Source organism: Peromyscus maniculatus, chromosome 8, assembly GCF_049852395.1.
Source record: "Peromyscus maniculatus bairdii isolate BWxNUB_F1_BW_parent chromosome 8, HU_Pman_BW_mat_3.1, whole genome shotgun sequence".
Classification (NCBI taxonomy): Eukaryota; Metazoa; Chordata; class Mammalia; order Rodentia; family Cricetidae; genus Peromyscus; species Peromyscus maniculatus.
The window spans coordinates 2,738,361-2,756,449 of record NC_134859.1 but is presented as its reverse complement, the minus strand read 5'-3'; positions in this window follow the sequence as shown (position 1 = coordinate 2,756,449).

Genomic DNA, 18,089 nt, shown 5'->3' with positions numbered 1-18,089 from the left:
ACCTTTACAAAAGCTTAACTCATAAATTCTGTCTGCTCTTACAGGGATGAAACATGGCTTCATGGCAACACTCTCTTTTGAGACTAAAAGGTATTTTCTAAAACAATTGGGTAGTGTTGAAGTATGATCAGGAAAAGTAAAGCCTTTCCACCCTCCAAAGTAGCTCAGCTAAATAACATTAGCATAATCTCCCAGGACTTATTTCTGGACATGTCTCCATGCATATAAAATCCATTCATGCATTTATTCACTCATTTGCTCATTTATTTGATTCATAAAATACATGTGAAGTGTATTAGGTAAAGTTTAAGACATTAGATAATAATAAATGTCTCTTGCAGTGGTTTGAATGTGACATGTTCCCCATTGTAGGATATCTGAACACTTGGTTTCTACCTGTTTTCAAAAGCTGTGGTCCTTTTAGGAGGTGAAGATGGAGGTGGAGCCTCAGTGGGGAAGTGGGACATTAGGGGTGGGCTTTCAGGCTGCATAGCTGGGCCCCACTTCCTGCTCACAGTTTCTAAAAAAACAGTGACCAGCCAGCTTCCTGCTGCAGGCTTTACTCCTGTGCTAGACTGCAGCCTCCAGGAACTGTATGACAAGGAGAACCCTGTCTCCTATGATTCCTTTCTGTCAGAACATTTTATTTCAACAACAGAAATACACAATACTGTCAGAAAACATCTATTAGTAGGGTAACTGAATAAGAGAGGATGAAGAAGAATGAAGGGCAGAGTAGGTGACAAAGAAGATGACCATTGGTGGCTTCTCTAGGGAGGTGTCCTTTTAACAGAAGCACAGATAAAGGAGGGGCAGCAAGTACAACAGTCCTGAGGCCGGAAGGTGTATGTGGAAAGTCACCATGTATACAGGGGCAAGAGGAAGTGAGAGAATGAGACAAGCTGGAACCAGGGACTTGGAAGCCACAGTGCATGCTCACCTCCCTGGGAAAGCCCAGGTCAGTTTTTCACACACATTTATGTAGATGTCACTCTATTTCCATTGACATGGCACTGCAAGCCTTCTCTGGCATTTATCTCTGCATTCTAGAATGTTTTGGTGATCTTATCCATGCACTTGGATTCCCTCTCCTTCTTTCTGGACTATTGTACAGATTTTTCAAATGATGCCCAATCATAGTTCATGTACTGAGTTGCAGTAGGGGAGGCTGGGATGCCAGGTGCAGGGATCAGCAAGAGTGATGGCCTTGATGTCTCTTCTTGTAACAAAGCAGCTGCCCACAACAACTTCTTCATGGTGTAATCTGGAGCTTGTTTACAATGGTTCCTCCTCTCTTCATAGCACAGCACCCTTTCCCTGTCTCAGATGCTAAGAAGTGGACCATTTCATCCACAGTGGCTCCATGAAAATAGAAAGTATGGGTTAAAGGGAAAAAGCCCAACTTTTCTCCCAAAACTTGACTGGAGCCAATAGATGCTTTGAGATCTGACAGTGGACCAACACTCACTCCTGCTGCAGCCATCTGGGAGGATAACTATTTTACTCAGTCAAAGGTACATTTTGTACTTGTTTATAGTCTACTGACTAAAAAAAATTAGGGAGGAAGAAACTGCCTCTTAAATCCTGCATCAGATTAACTTATTTGCTTGGGGGAACTTTGTAATGTCTATTTGGTTTGAGTGATTATTATACTGTAGACTTAATCTCCCAGCTGACTAGTCACAGCTCTTGTGAATCTCTATATTGCCATAGCCAACACTACAGATTTTGAATCAAGGTTTTGCCTTTTGCTAGTTCTATAAACTTTAAATGCATTAGTTGATCTTACCCATCTGCTACTGTTATTGTTTCATTGTTCTTGGGCTAGAACCCAGGACTATCATGTGTGCTAATCACCACCTCACTGACTGAGCTACATCCCTGCCCTCTCATCTTGTTTTGAGTGTGAAAAATGCTATTTCATGCAAAATTATCTGATGGAGATCATGCAGTCTCATTAGATGCCACTGTTAGCACCAAGATCATTATTACCCTGTGTCAGGTTTCTTGCATATGTTATCTTTTCTAAACCACACAATAACCTTATATAATATATAACATTATCTCACTTTATTGAGCCTCAGAGCAATATAATATTTTATCTGAGTTCATGCACCTTCTAGACAGATAGCAGATTCATGTCTCATTGTTTAACCATTATGCTAAGATGCTCATAAAAAAGCAAACTTGCAGTCATAATGGCCAACTGACAAAATAAAACTGTTATGAGATAGCACAATTTTAGGTAGAATTTTATAATATATATTAAGGCTATTTAACATATAAAATATTTATACTGTAGGTTAATTCTCCCTTTTATTGAACATAGTTTCTTTCATCATACAATGTATCCTTATTATAGTTTCCCTCCCTCCACTCCTCCCAGTTACTCACCACCTCCCCTCCCGTCTGGGTCCACTACATTTCTGTCTCATTAGAAAAGAACAGACTTCTAAGAACTACAAAATGGAGAAAAATAAAATATAGTAAAATAAAACAAAAACCAGCGCATTGAAGTTGGACAAGACAAACCAACAGAAGGCAGAGAGCCCAAGAGAAGGCACAAGAGCCAGGGATCCACTAGCTCACTCACTCAGGATCCCTTATAAATAATATACTGAAAGCTTAATATGGATGCGGAGGACCTGGTACAGACCCCTGCAGGCTCTGTCCTTGCTGCTTCAGTCTCTGTGAGTTCATATGAGCCTTCCTCAGTGGATTTAGAGGACGTGTTCTGATGTCCTCCAACCCCTCTGGCTCTTATGCTCTTTCTGCCTTCTCTTCCACAGGATTCCCTGAGCTCTGAGGGGGAGGGAATTGATGAAGATAGACCATTTAGAGATGTGTCTCCGAGGTCTCCACCCCCCCCCCGTGTGTGTGTGTGTGTGTGTGTGTGTGTGTAAAATGTCTGGCTGTGGATCTCTGTATTTGTTCCCATTTGCTACCAGAGGAAGTGTCTCTGGTGATGGATGAATAAGGTACTGATCTGAGAGCAGAATATCATTAGGAGTCATTTTATCACTACTATTTTATTTTAAAGTACAGTAGTATTTGGTTTTACTCTAAGTCTCTGGGTTATCTATTCTCTGATTCTTGGTCACCCAAGCAGTGTCCAGTGTGGGTTCCATCTCATGGAGTGGACCTTAAGTCACATCAACTGTTGGTTAGGTACTCTTTTTTTAATATTTTTATTTTATAATTAACTTAATTTCACATATCAGCCATGGATTGCCCCATCCTTCCTCCTTCCACCCCCAGCCCTCCCCCAATACATCCCCCATTCCCACCTCCTCCAAGGCAAAGTCTCCCCTAAGGAGTCAGCCCAGCCTGGTAGATTCAGCCAAGCAGGTCCAGTCCCCTCCTCCCTACACCACGGCTGAGCAAAGTGTCCCAACATAGGCCCCAGGCTCCAAAAAGCCAGCCCATGTACCAAGTACAGGTCCTGGCTCCACACAAGCTTTGTACCACTATTGCCCTAGCATATTTTGCAGTCAGAACATAATTGTAGATCAAAGAGTTTGTGGCTGGATTGGTGTTTATGTTTCTCTTTCAGTGGTCTACAGAGTACCTTTGCTCACCAGAGACTAGAATGCAGGGGTAGAGGTTCAATGGAAGTACCAGCTTGACCTCTCCATGTTCAATGGGTTTTGTGGGTATTTTTTTTAGCAAACTGACCTTGCTGTCAATTTGTGGAGAGGAACCTATTGTCTTGGCAACAGCCTGTTTTTTGTTTGTTTGTTTGTTTGTTTGTTTGTTTGTTTTTGGATTTCCATGGGACCCTTTTGGCCAACAACTCAATTAAGTGTAATCCCCAGTTCTGGTACTGGAAGCTTCATTTGGTGAAAAGAAAAGGACATTTGGGACTCTGTTTCCTCATTATTTGGAGACTTCATTAGGATCACCTTCATATGTTTCCAGAGGTTTCTACTGTGCTAGGTTTCATGCCAAGCCTCAAATAACTCTGAATTCTAGCTCTCTCCCAGCATACCCTTCCTCAATGCCATCTCCCATTCCTCTTTCCCCTGCCCCAGTCTACCCATAAAATCTATTCTGTTTTATGTGTGTTCCAATTTAGGGTTCCTGGGAGGTCAATGTGTGCCCCCCACCCCGATATTGTCCCTTCCTCTATGCCTAACCTCTCTGGGTCAATGGATTGTACCTTGGTTGTTATTATATAATTAATGACTAATATCCACATATAAGCAAATGCATACAATATTTGTCTTTCTGAGTCTGGGATACCTCACTCAGGTTGATTTTTGTCTAGTTTCATCCCTCTTCCTTCAACTTCGATGATGTCATTTTTTAACAGCTGAGCAATACTCCATTGTGTAAATGTACCATATTTTCTTCATCCATTCTCTGCTTGAGGAACACCCAGATTGTTTCCAGTTCCTGGCTATTATAAATAAAGTCACAATGAACAAATTTGAGCAAGTGCCCTTTTGGTGGGATGAAGCATCCTTTGGGTATATGTCCAGGAGTGGTATATCTAGGTCTTGAGGTAGATTGGGTCCCATTTTTCTGAGGAATCATTGCACTTATTTCCATAGTGACTGTACAAGCTTGCACTTCTATCAACAATGGATGAGTGTACCCCTTATTCCATATCCTTGACAGCATGAGCTGTCACTTCTATTATTGATCTTAGCCATTCTGACAGGTGTAAGATAGACTCTCAAAGTAATTTTGATTGGCATTTCCATGATGGCTAAGGATGTTGAACATTTCTTTAAGTGTTTGTCAGCCATTTGAATTTCCTCTACTGAGAATTTTCTGCCTAGATCTGTACCCCATCTTTAAATTGGATTATTTGGTTTTTTGATACCTAGTTTCATGAGTTCTTTATATATTTTGAATATTAGCTCTCTATTGGATGTAGAGTTGATGTTATGGAGTTTGTGACCCCTGGGAAAAGAGCGTAGGCTCAATCTAATTATAATTAGAAGATTTTTTGATTAACTGCTCATAAGATGACAGCCATAAAACCAAATCTCAGGCATGTCCTGAAGGAAGAGTATAGGGAAGTGTTTTTTTTTTTTCAAGGCAAAGCCACAGGAACACCTTCAATATCTACGAAAGCAAGCAAAAACTGTCATGTTCTTCCAAGTTTAAGTGGTTAAGGTGACTCAAAATAATCTTTGGGTATCTGTGTAAGCAAGTTACAGAAGCCAAAAAAGCAGTTAGTCAATCATAATAAATAAATAGTCACAGCTGTACATTTTGGGGGTGTCACTGAGTCAGGGTTATTAGGAACTTATCTTTCATGGACTGGAGTCAGAGACAAATGGCTAGTGAGTACCAAGGTAGAAGTCTAGCCCAAAAAATGGAGTTTCTTTAGGAATTTCATTGGTAAAAATCTTTTCGTATTCTATAGGCTGCCACTTTGCCCAAAAGACAGTCCTTTGCTTTCAGTTTCATGGGGTCACATTTATTAAATGTTGAACTTCATGTCTGTACTAATGGTGTCCTGTTCAGAAACTCTTTTCCTGTGCCAATGAGTTCAAGGTTTTCCCAACTTTTTCTTCTATCACATTCAGTTTATCCAGTTTTATAATGAGGTCTTTGATCCATTTGGAGTTGAGTTTTATGCATCGTGATAGGTATGGATCTATTTGCAATCTCTACATGCAGACATCCAGTTTGACCAGCACCATTTGTTAAAGATGCTATCTTTTTTCCAGTGTGTATTTCTGGCTTTTCTATTAAAAAATCATGTATCTATTGATGTGTGGAATTTTGTCTGGGTCTTCAATTCTATCCCATTGATCAATGTGTCAGTTTTTATGCCAATACCATGCTGTTTTTCTGTTTGTTTGTTTTTTCACTATAGCTTTGTAGCACAACTTGAAATCAAGAATGATAATACCTCCATCAGTTGTTTTATTTTTCAGGATATTTTTAGATATCTTGGGTGCTTTTTGTGTTTCCTTATGAGGCTGAGAATTATCCCTTCAAGATCAATGAATAATTGTCTTGGAATTTTGATGGGGATTGCATCGAATCTGTAAATTGCTAAACCTACCAAACCATGAACATGGGAGATCTTTCTATTTTCTAATATCTTCTTCAGTGTCTCTTTTCAAAGAAATAATGTTTTATCATACAAGTCTTTTACTTGCTTAGTTAGATTTACCCCAATATATTTTATATTATTTGTAGCTATTGTGAAAGGTGTTGTTTTCCTAATTTCTTTCTCAGTCCATTTGTCATTTATATATAGGAGGGCTACTGACTTTTGTGAGTTAATTTTGTACCCAACTACTTTGTTGAAAGTGTTTATCAGCTATAGGAGTTCTTTGGTGGAGTTTTTAGGGTCACTTATGTATACTATCATGTCATATGCAAATAAAGATACTTGACTGTTTCTTTTCCAATTTTATCCCTTTGATCTCTTTCAGTTGTCTTATTGCTCTAGCTAAGACTTCAAGTACTGTATTGAATAGCTTAGAGAGAGTAGACAACCTGATTTTAATAGAATTACTTTGAGTTTCTCTCCAGTTAATGTTGTCTGTGGGCTTGCTGTACATTGCCTTTATTGTTTTGATGTATGTCTCTTGTATCCCTAATTTCTCCAGGACATTTATCATGAAGGTGTGCTGGATTTTGTCAAAGGTTTTTTCTGATTCTAATGTAATGATCATGTATTTCCTTTTTTTCCAGTTTGTTTATATGATGGATTACATTGATTGTTTGTGTGTGTGTGTGTGTGTGTGTGTGTGTGTGTGTGTGTGTGTGTTTTGAACCATCCCTAAATCTCAAGGATAAAGCTTATTTGATCATGGTGGATGATATTGATGTTATTTGATTTGGTTTGTAAGTATTTTATTATTTTCATCTATGTTCATAAGGGAAATCAGTGCAGAATTCTCTTTCTTTATTGAGTCTTTATGTGGTTTGGGTATCAGGGTAACTATGGCCTCATAAAAGGAATATGGCAATGTTCCTTCTGTGTCTATTTTGTGAAATAATTTGAAGAGTATTGGTGTTAACTTTACTATGAAAATCTGACAGAATTCTGCCCTAAGACCATCTGGTCCTGGGCTTTGTTTTGGTTGGAAGACTTTTAATGACTGCTTCTATTTCACTAGGGATGATAGGTCTATTTAAATTGATTGTCTGATCTTGATTTAACCTTGGTAAGTGGTACCTATTGAGAAAATTATCCATTTCTTTTAGATTTTTCAAATTTTGTGGAGTACAGGTTTTTAAAATATGTCCTTATGAGTTTCTGGATTTCCTCGGTGTCTATTATCATATCTTCCATTTTGTTTCTGATTCTGTTAATTTGGATATTTTCTCTTTGTCTTTTAGTTAATTTGGATAAGGCTGTCTATATTGTCAAATGTTCTCAAAGAACCAATTCTTTTTTATTGATTTCAGACCTGAGATTCATTATTTCTTGCCATCTCATCCTCCATTTGTTCAAATATCTTTTCCCAACACTTTTCCCTAAGGTACTAGCTAACCTTGATGTTGAGATCTGTTTCTTGGATGAAGCAGAAGTGTGGATCCTGTTTTTGCATCTGTTAGTGTCTTTTGGGGGGAGCTGAGGTCATTGAGGTTGTGGTCAGTGATACTGAGAGATATCAATGACCAATGATTGTTGATTCCTGTTATTTTGGTGGTGGTGGTGGTGGTGGTAGTGGTGGTGTGTGTGTGTTTCCCTTCTTTTGATTTTGGTGGTATGAGATTATTTATTCACTATGTTTTCATGGTTGTAGTTAACCTCTTTAGGTTGGAATTTACCTCCTAGATCTTTCTGTAGTGCTGGATTTGTAGATTAATATCTACATTTATCATGGAATGTCTTATTTTCTCCATGTAAGGTGACTGAAATTTTTACTGGGTATTGTGGTGGTAATCTAATTGTATTGAAATATTATTTTGATTTGTACTGAAATATTAATTTGATTGTATGTTAATAAATAAAGTTGTCTGGGGGTCAGAGCTATTAGAGCCATAGCAAGAGTGTGGCGGTGGTGGCACACGCCTTTAATCCCATAGACATCTGTGTGTTCAGGGTCAGAGCTATTAGAGCCATAGCAAGAGTGTGGCGGTGGTGGCACACGCCTTTAATCCCATAAGATCTCTGTGTGTTCAGGGATACAGCCAACATTGGAGACATATGCCTTTAAGACCTAGGGGGCTGTACATTCAGACAGTGACGAGGCAGTCATGTGTTTGGGTTTACAACCAATGAGAAGGCAGAACAACATACTTTAAAAATACGAACCGAGAGGAAGTAGGTCTCTTTTCGCGAAGCTGGGACAGCAGGAGGAAGGGTGAGATTTTAGCTCTGAGCTCTGACCTCTCGGCTTTCTCTTTTACATTGTTTCTGTGTTTCTTATTTAATAAGACGGTTGGTTACATCTACATCTGGCGCCCAACGTGACAAGAATCCATTAAAAACTGCTTGGCTTGGCGGCAGGTCCGTTTTCCCGCAAGGGCAGCAGGCGGCCCGCGGCGGCGGCGGCGGCGGCAGCGGCGGCAGCGGCGGCACACGGCGGCCGGCGGCAATCGGCTTCTTAGTCCGAGCTGCTGGCGTCCTAGTCCGGGTAGCAACTTCTAGCCTGGGCCTAGGTCTGTGAGCAGCTTGCCTAAAGCCGGTGCTACAAACAACTCAGACCTGCCCTGCCGAACAGGGCCCTGCCTGTAAAGCCACCGCACGTGGTCGGAGCTTAAGGAAGCCAGACCCAAGCCTTGACTCGGCACAAGAGGGAACACGTGGCTGCATTTAAGCTTTAGCCGGCTACGCTTTCTTGTGCGTTCTCTCTTTCCTCTCTCTCTCTCTCTCTCTCTCTCTCTCTCTCTCTCTCTCTCTCTCTGGATTTACACCTGGGACACTAGGTGGCTGCTTTGAAAATCCCCTCGGATTTCTACTGTTCTACGCAGATTTGGTAAGTCATAATATATCAGATATTTTAAAGGAAACTATCTAAAAGAGAATTTTTTTCCACATTAAAAAACAAATGGGTTTTATGTGTACATTGGAAGAAAATTGGTTTTTGTTCGAAATTTTAGGCAGTCTGGCAATGGAACAACTATATAATATTAGTATTGGTGGAATTATGCACCTCATCACTATAATAATCCACATTTTAATATTTAAAAAGATAGTCAATTTAAGTGCCAGGATAACAGCGTTAGAAGAACTTGTTAAACCTGTAAAAATTCAGACAGAAGAAATTAACAGTGAAGTTGTTTCAAGTCGGGATCATAAGGTTGCAGAAAGAAAGCCTGTTTTCACACAGTCACCCTTAATTTATCCTGTAACAGTACAGCAGATGCCTGATCAAATGGCTACACAAAATACTTGGGCTCCAATTGAAATGTTGGATTTAAAAAGGTTTAAGGAGGCAATAGTATCTTATGGCATGCATTCCCCATATGTAAAGCAAATGTTAAACACTTGGTCAACATATAATAGGATAGTACCACAGGACTGGCGGGACCTCGCACAAGGTGTTCTGGAACCCAGCCAGAGACTTCAATTTCTGACTTGGTTTAAGGAGGAGGCTAAAAACATAGAAAAACAATGGAGGGATAAAGGAGTACAAGTTTGCCAGGATCAGCTTATGGGCGAAGGCCAATATGCTTCAACACAAGCACAATGTTTATATGATGTCCAAACCCTAATTTTATGTCAAACGGCAGCCTTGAATGCATGGGACAAAGTTGAGGAACCAGGAAAAAAATCTGAGTCATTTACAAAGGTGAAGCAAGGCCCAAAAGAGTCTTTTACAGATTTTTTACAAAGACTGGCTTCAGCAGTAAAGAGAACGGTCTCGGATTCAGAAGCTGGTAAGGCAATAATTGAATCTTTGGCCTTTGAGAATGCGAATGCAGCATGCAAAAGAATAATCAGGCCATTAAGGGCAAGATCTGCACCTATGGAAGATTGGATTAGAGAAACAATTAATGTTGAAGCTGATGAGCATGATGATACATGGGTAGGAGAAGTAATTTCAAAAGGTTTGAGGAGTGTTAGATGTTTTGGATGTGGAAAGCAAGGACATTTGAAAAGGGACTGTAGACAGGTCATTTCCAGAAACAATGTTTCTTCAAGGAACAATGGCAACAGAATGCCCCTTCCTTCTGGAGTATGCAGAAGGTGTGGTAAGGGAAAACACTGGACCAACGAATGTAGATCAACAAAGGACAGACAGGGTAATCCTTTGCCTCAGTCTTCGGGAAACTCCCAGAGGGGCCTCAGGCAGGCCCCCAGTGCAAATCCAGTTCAAACCTTTCCGGCAACCGTAGAGGAAATGCCTGCTCTGGAGAGCGATTAAATAACCAAATGCCTATTGGAATAAATCATGCTGGTCAGAATGATGAAACAGAGAGAATAGAAAATTCAGGAGAAAACATAAAGAAAATTTTTTGGCAAACTTCTATTAATGAACAAAGACCAAAATTAACGATAAAAATAAATGGTGTTTTGTTGTCTGGTCTGGTAGACACAGGTGCGGACGTTACCATAATTGCACCAGAATTTTGGCATCCAACTTGGCCTCTTCAGGAGGTAAACGTTCAACTGTTAGGAATTGGGACATTATCTCAGGTGAAACAGAGTGCAAGATGGCTCGAATGTATAGGTCCAGAAGGACAGAGAGGAAAATTAAAACCATATGTGGCTAACATAACTATGAACCTGTGGGGTCAAGACTTGTTGCAACAATGGAATACTCAGATTAACATCCCTCCAATCTCAGAAACAAATCATAAACTAGCACATGTTACTGAGAGAAATATTAGAAGATATTGTTCTAATGAGTGGTCACCAGCCATCCATATTATACAAGAACAGGGCACAATAACTGATGATCTTCCAAAGACACCAACAGCTCTACCTTTAAAATGGTTAACAGACAAGCCTGTATGGGTCCAGCAATGGCCTTTAACAACAGAGAAACTCCAGGCTTTAGAAGAGCTGGTAGAAGAACAGTTAAATGCTCAGCATATTGAAGAATCAACCAGCCCTTGGAATTCTCCTGTATTTGTTATTAAAAAGAAATCTGGTAAATGGAGAATGGTAACAGACCTTAGGGCAATTAACAAAGTAATTCAGCCAATGGGTTCTCTACAATCTGGGATGCCTTTGCCTACTCTGTTACCAAAAGGATGGCCTCTCATAGTTATTGATTTAAAAGACTGTTTCTTTTCAATACCCTTACAAGAAAAAGACAGAGAAAGATTTGCTTTTACAGTGCCTACTTATAATAATTCTCAACCGGTTAAAAGATTTCAATGGAGGGTCCTCCCACAGGGAATGTTGAATAGCCCAACTCTGTGCCAATATTTTGTACAACAGCCATTGGAAGTGATACGTAAAAAATTTCCTAAATCTATAATTTATCATTATATGGACGATATTTTACTAGCTGACTCAAATGCAGATACTTTAGAAATAATGTTTGAAGAAGTAAAGAAAATTTTGCCTCGCTGGGGATTACAAATTGCTCCTGAAAAGATACAAAGAGGAGATTCTATTAATTATTTAGGATATAAAATAGAGCTACAAAAAATTAGACCCCAAAAGGTGCAAATTCGGAGAGATAGACTACAGACTCTTAATGACTTTCAAAGATTATTTGGAGATATTTCTCATCTACGAACTATTGTTGGGGTAAAAAATGATGAACTGACTAATTTGTTCAAAACCTTAGAAGGTGACAAGGACTTAAATAGTCCAAGAGAATTATCACCTGAAGCTGAGAAAGAATTAGCCTTGGTAGAAAAGAAAGTGCATGAAGGACACGTGAATCGTATTGATCCAAAGCTGGATTGCATTTTGGTTATCTTACCTTCTAGGCGTTCTCCTACTGGAATATTAATGCAGAGGGAAGATATTATATTGGAATGGATATTTTTACCAAATAAACCAAATAAAAAATTAAAAACTTATGTGGAAAAAATCTCTGACTTGATTTACAAAGGAAAATTGAGACTTCGTCAATTAGCAGGCATAGACCCAGCAGAAATTGTCGTACCATTAACTAAGGAGGACATTGAAAAATTATGGACAGAAAGTGAACCTTGGCAAAGAGCTTGCAGTAATTTTTTGGGAGAAATTAACAGCAAATATCCCAAAAGCAATAGAATTGATCTTATAAAGAGAGCTGAATGGATCTTGCCTCGAATTGTACGGCAAAAACCCATATCTGGAGTTCGTACATTTTATACAGATGCCAACAAAGAAGGAAAGGCAGGTTACAAATCAGAAAATTTAAGTAAAGTGGTTCAAAGTCCGTATAATTCAGTGCAAAAATCAGAATTGTATGCTATTCTGTTGGTATTAATGGATTTTTCAGAACCTCTCAACATAGTAACTGACTCTCAGTATGCTGAAAGAGTGGTGTTACATATTGAGACTGCAGAATTTATCCCTGATGCTTCAGAATTAACTTCACTATTTATTCAATTACAAGATACAATCAGGAAAAGGAATCATCCTTTACATATAACTCACATTCGATCCCATACTGGTCTGCCAGGCCCTCTAGCACAAGGCAATGAAGAGATTGATAAATTATTGATAGGAAATGTGCTGGAGGCCTCAGAATTTCATAAAAAACATCACGTTAATAGTAAAGGTTTAAAAAAGGATTTTTCCATAACCTGGCAACAAGCCAAAGAAATAATAAAGAAATGTCCTACTTGTTCCTTCTACAATCAGACGCCATTACCAGCAGGATGTAACCCAAAGGGTACTCAGAGAAATGAAATCTGGCAGATGGACGTGTTTCACTTTGCAGAATTTGGAAAATTGAAATATGTACACCACACTATCGATACTTATTCAGGATTTCAATGGGCAACTGCTTTGAGTTCTGAAAAAGCTGATTCTGTGATCACTCATTTGCTAGAAGTTATGGCCATCATGGGTATACCTGCACAAATCAAAACTGACAATGCTCCATCATATGTCTCTGTTAAAATGAAACAGTTTTTTGCTTATTACAATATAAAGCATATTACAGGCATACCACATAATCCTACAGGTCAAGCAGTTATAGAAAGATCAAACAGAACTCTAAAGGATATGCTAAATAAACAGAAATGGGTAACAAAAACCCCCAGAAATAGACTGCATAATGCTCTTCTAACTTTGAATTTTCTGAATGCCAATGAGAAAGGAACAACAGCTGCAGAGAGACATTGGATAATAGAAAAAACTACAGAATTAAATCAGCCTATATACTTTAAGGATGTGCTGACCTCAGAATGGAAACCAGGGTATGTATTACATTGGGGACGTGGTTTTGCTTTTGTTTCTACAGGAGAAGATAAGCTGTGGGTACCATCAAAATTGATAAAGGTTCGATTTGAACAAGAGAGACCTCTTAATTAGAGGAGGTGATAGTTCATCAACCAGCATGAACATCCAATTTAAACTAACTTGTATCAATAACACATGCCTTTTCATTTAATCAGATAATAACTTGTCAAAAGGAAACATCCCCAAAATTAGTCTTGGGGAAAGGTTTTTGTTTTTGTCTTTTAGGAGAATGAAGGTTAAGGAATCTGAAGAACACTGGACACATGAGACAACTGAAGAAAAGGGACAAATCATCTATCCCAAGAAACAGAGTGAAACGGTGTATGGGTATATATTATCTAAAAAAATTTTTATGTCTTCCTAAATGTTTGTTTCTGCTTTTCTCTAAAGATTTAACACTATTGGTCTTCTAACAGTCCCAGTTCAATTAAAATTTAAAGCTGACTTTGGAGTTGGAGAATGGCTCTCTCCTTCTTTAAAATCAAGCATGTTGTTAAAAGGAAAATGCAAACTCCCTGTATCATGCCAGAATAAGAGCCATTTCTGCTATGGTACAGGACAAAAGCAAAATTAATTAAGGGACTATTCTATTACTAATCTCAACTCTTTGATTCTATTCTGATTCTTTAAACTGTTCTCAAAGTATAAATTTTGTATCAAAATTTACAAGATTAATATATATATATACATTTTAAACTTTGTTAAGATATGAATGGTCACATAGAGTACTAACTAATTCTAGAAAAAAGGCTAGCTGCATATATATGTTTTTGTGTTCGAGTCTCTTATCAGTTTTCTGCAGGAAATCACGGCCTGGCCTAACATCAACTGAAGTCTCCAGAAAGAAGATGGGGCCCCACAACAACAACAATTCCACGTGGACAATAATAATATCATTAAGCTGACAAACATCATCCACAGATCAGCTTTGAACTACAAGGTGCTCAGAGCAATTTTGAGATGACTAGCTGAGATGATCCAGTCTCAAAGACTACTTGAATAAGGACTTGAGATAAACCCTGAACTTTGGCATTATACACAGACTGGATAGTGAAGGATATAGTTACCTCTCTTAGAATTTGACAATTAACCTAAAATTTTTCTTTCAGGATAAAGAAAACTTCGCCCATACCCAGCAGGAAGCAATTTTAAGAATACGACGCCCACATTCCCAAAGAGGTGGTGTGGGGCAGGTGGTTTTTTGGTCTTTTTAATGGGTTCTGGGTCTGGGATAATTTTCAGTATTTAGGGGGGTTGGTTACAAGTTATTGTCAAGGGTTAGGAAAAAGGCTAAGCAAAGGAGATTAGATTTAAGGTTCTTGTTTAAAAAAAAAAAAAAGAAAGAAAGGAAGAAAGAAGGAAGGAAAGAAAGAAAGAAAGAAAGAAAGAAAGAAAGAAAGAAAGAAAGAAAGAAAGAAAGAAAAAAAAGAAAGAAAAGAGAAAGACAATTACTAGTTTTAAATACTTTACATTGGAATGAATTGTTTTATATTGTACACAAATTTGAAACTGATATTGTTAGAAAATGCTATATGTATATTTCTAATTATATTTATTCCATCCATTTAACAATGTAATGCAAATTTCTGATCCTTGAATGTTATTATTATCAACTATTAGGATATAAAGAAATGAAAGCTAGTAGTTAGACATTATCATAGAACTTGTAGTCATATTGGATATGTTTTAAAAATTGAGCAGAGATGTTTTAGACAGGTCATCTTCAAACCCTTCAGAGATCTACAGAATATGGCATTTAAAATGTTTTAATAACTTAGAAAATTTTTCTTTTTTGAGACATGTCGGCTCCTGGCAGTACCAATCTACTTTAGAGAAAATATGGGCATTGAAGAAACTGCATATGGAGTCAACTTTCATTCTGGCAAAAGTTAGCCACTGGACAACAAAGTATCCTCGAATCAACAGGACAAAATGGACAGACAGATCACGAAACAAGGGACTACTGATTCTTGCCAAAACAAGTGTGGTTATGGCTTTATCAAAAGGCATCTTCTGAGGCCAGGACAATATGGCCCCATCCCTGAAGTGGCCTTCGCATCCGGAAAAGGTAAGGTGCCCTTTTCTTCAAAGGCAGCTTAACAGGCAGAGGGCCGATGGATTCTGTTGTACAATGGAACAGCAGCTGAAAGCTCATGCCTCTCAAAAGTAGACTGGCATTTAATAGAGGGATGTGGAGAAGAAGGGGATGCTGAGATGAAGCCATATATACACAGCCAAGAAGAATGGACAGCTGAATTAAAAAACTGTCAACAATTTCCAGAATTTAAAATCCTGAATCATGACAGGACACTAGTGGAATTCAGGTGTTTCTGGTACGTGGACTGCTCTCACCCAATGTGAGGTTGAACTGTTGACCTTGTGTACATCCTACTTCACAAATGAGTCTGTCAGATACACTAAGCCTATAGGCTGAAGATGATGCCCCAACACTGCGGAGAAACCTCAGGTGACTGCCCAGGCAGCTGGCTGTTTCTGTCAACTCACAAAATTTTTTTGGAAGTTGCTTGCATGCACTTCCTGTTTTTATTTTTGTTAGCTAATATTATTCCCTTCTTGGGTCTCTGAGGGAGTTGAAGATTAGTTAGTTATGGTTGAAGATTAGTTAGTTATAGTTGAAAATTAATTAGGATAGAAAGTACATTAGATACATCTTGGAATTATCAAAATAGGATAGATAATGGAATTATTTTCTCTGATTCGTCAAATACCTGTTTAGGTATTTATTACTTGTATATATTGTATATAGTTATTGTACTTTTGTATATAGTTTTTCTTTTGTTAGTCATAACCTTTTGCTTTTTTTCTTTTTAGTAAAATAGAAAAGGGGAAATGTGGTGGTAATCTAATTGTATTGAAATATTATTTTGATTTGTACTGAAATATTAATTTGATTGTATGTTAATAAATAAAGTTGTCTGGGGGTCAGAGCTATTAGAGCCATAGCAAGAGTGTGGCGGTGGTGGCACACGCCTTTAATCCCATAGATATCTGTGTGTTCAGGGTCAGAGCTATTAGAGCCATAGCAAGAGTGTGGCGGTGGTGGCACACGCCTTTAATCCCATAAGATCTCTGTGTGTTCAGGGATACAGCCAACATTGGAGACATATGCCTTTAAGACCTAGGGGGCTGTACATTCAGACAGTGACGAGGCAGTCATGTGTTTGGGTTTACAACCAATGAGAAGGCAGAACAACATACTTTAAAAATACGAACCGAGAGGATGTAGGTCTCTTTTCGCGAAGCTGGGACAGCAGGAGGAAGGGTGAGATTTTAGCTCTGAGCTCTGACCTCTCGGCTTTCTCTTTTACATTGTTTCTGTGTTTCTTATTTAATAAGACGGTTGGTTACATCTACAGGGTATAGTAGTCTGAGCTGACATCTGTTGTCTCTTAGAGACTGCAGTACATCTGTTCAGGCCCTTCTGGCTTTTATAGTCCCCATTGAGAAATTGGGTGAAATTCTAATGGCTCTGCCCTTGTGCATTATTTAGTTTTTCTCCTTTGAAACTTTTAATATTCTTCCCTTGTTCTGTACACTTAGTGTTTGATTTTTATGTGCCAAAGGGACTTTCTTTTCTGGTCCAGTCTATCTGGTATTCTGTATGTTTCTTTTACCATTATAAGCATCACCTTCTTTAAGTTAGGGAAATTTTCTTCTATGATTCTGTTGAAAATATTTTCTGGGCATTTGAACTGGGTTTCTTCTCCTTCCTCTATTCCTATTATTCTTAGATTTGATATTTTTCATAGTGTCCTGGATTTCCTGTATGTTTTCTGTCAGGAGTTTTTTTAGATTTAACATTTTCTTTGACTGATGTATCCATTTCTTTTATCATACCTTCAGTGCCTGAAATCCTCTCTTCCATCTCTTATATTCTGTTGGTGAAGCTTGCACCTGTGTTATCCATTAGAATTCCTAAATGTTTCATTGCCAGAATTCCTCAGTTTTCTTTATTGATTAAACTCTGTCCTGTGTTTTCTTTGTTGATTCTTTTTCCATTTTTAGGTATTGTCTGTGTTTTCCTAAATTTCTTTGAGGGATTTATTTATTTATTTATTTCCTTTTTAAGGACACCCCTCCTTTTTGGGTATATTTGGTTGATTACTTTTCTGGGTCTGGGTACCCAAGGGTGCCAGGTCTCAAATATTATTAAAGGATCAGCCTTAATAATATTCTTCCCAGGGGCCTAGAAGAGAAACTACGAATGGTGAGAATTATTTTCGGGAAATGAATCTAAGTACACCAAGTTCTCTGTCCATCTACTTTATTCCTCTGGGATAAAATTCTGTTTACACAGCTTCAGTTCTGCTCTCATGCCTAGCTCCTTTCTTGCCTGATTTCTCTCTATATTTATCTGCTGTCCCCTCTATGTTCTACCTTAGTTCTCTCATCTTAATTCTGCCTCATCTAGGTTCTTCTCACCTCATTCTTACCCATCTAGTACTTCCCCATCTGCCTCTTCCTCATCTTCCATCTTGTCCTCAAGTTCTCTAGTCAAACTACTCCTTATCCCTCTCAGTTCTCTGTCCTCAAGTTCTCTAGGTTATTCAGTTATAAACCCAAGCAATAGCAATCCTCCCCCTCCAGCCAGGTCACAAGACTTGAATTCCTACAGAGTCATAAAGACAGGTAAGAGTTTTCCTCAGGCAGTGACTGTCAGGCTTTCTTTTACAACCCAAAAAGGGAGTGGTTAAAGGAAGAGGTCAAATGAGAGCTAATATCAGTTAGTATATCAGAAAGGGAATTTATGTGCTCAATCTACATTCCTAGAAGTGGCTAGGTAAGA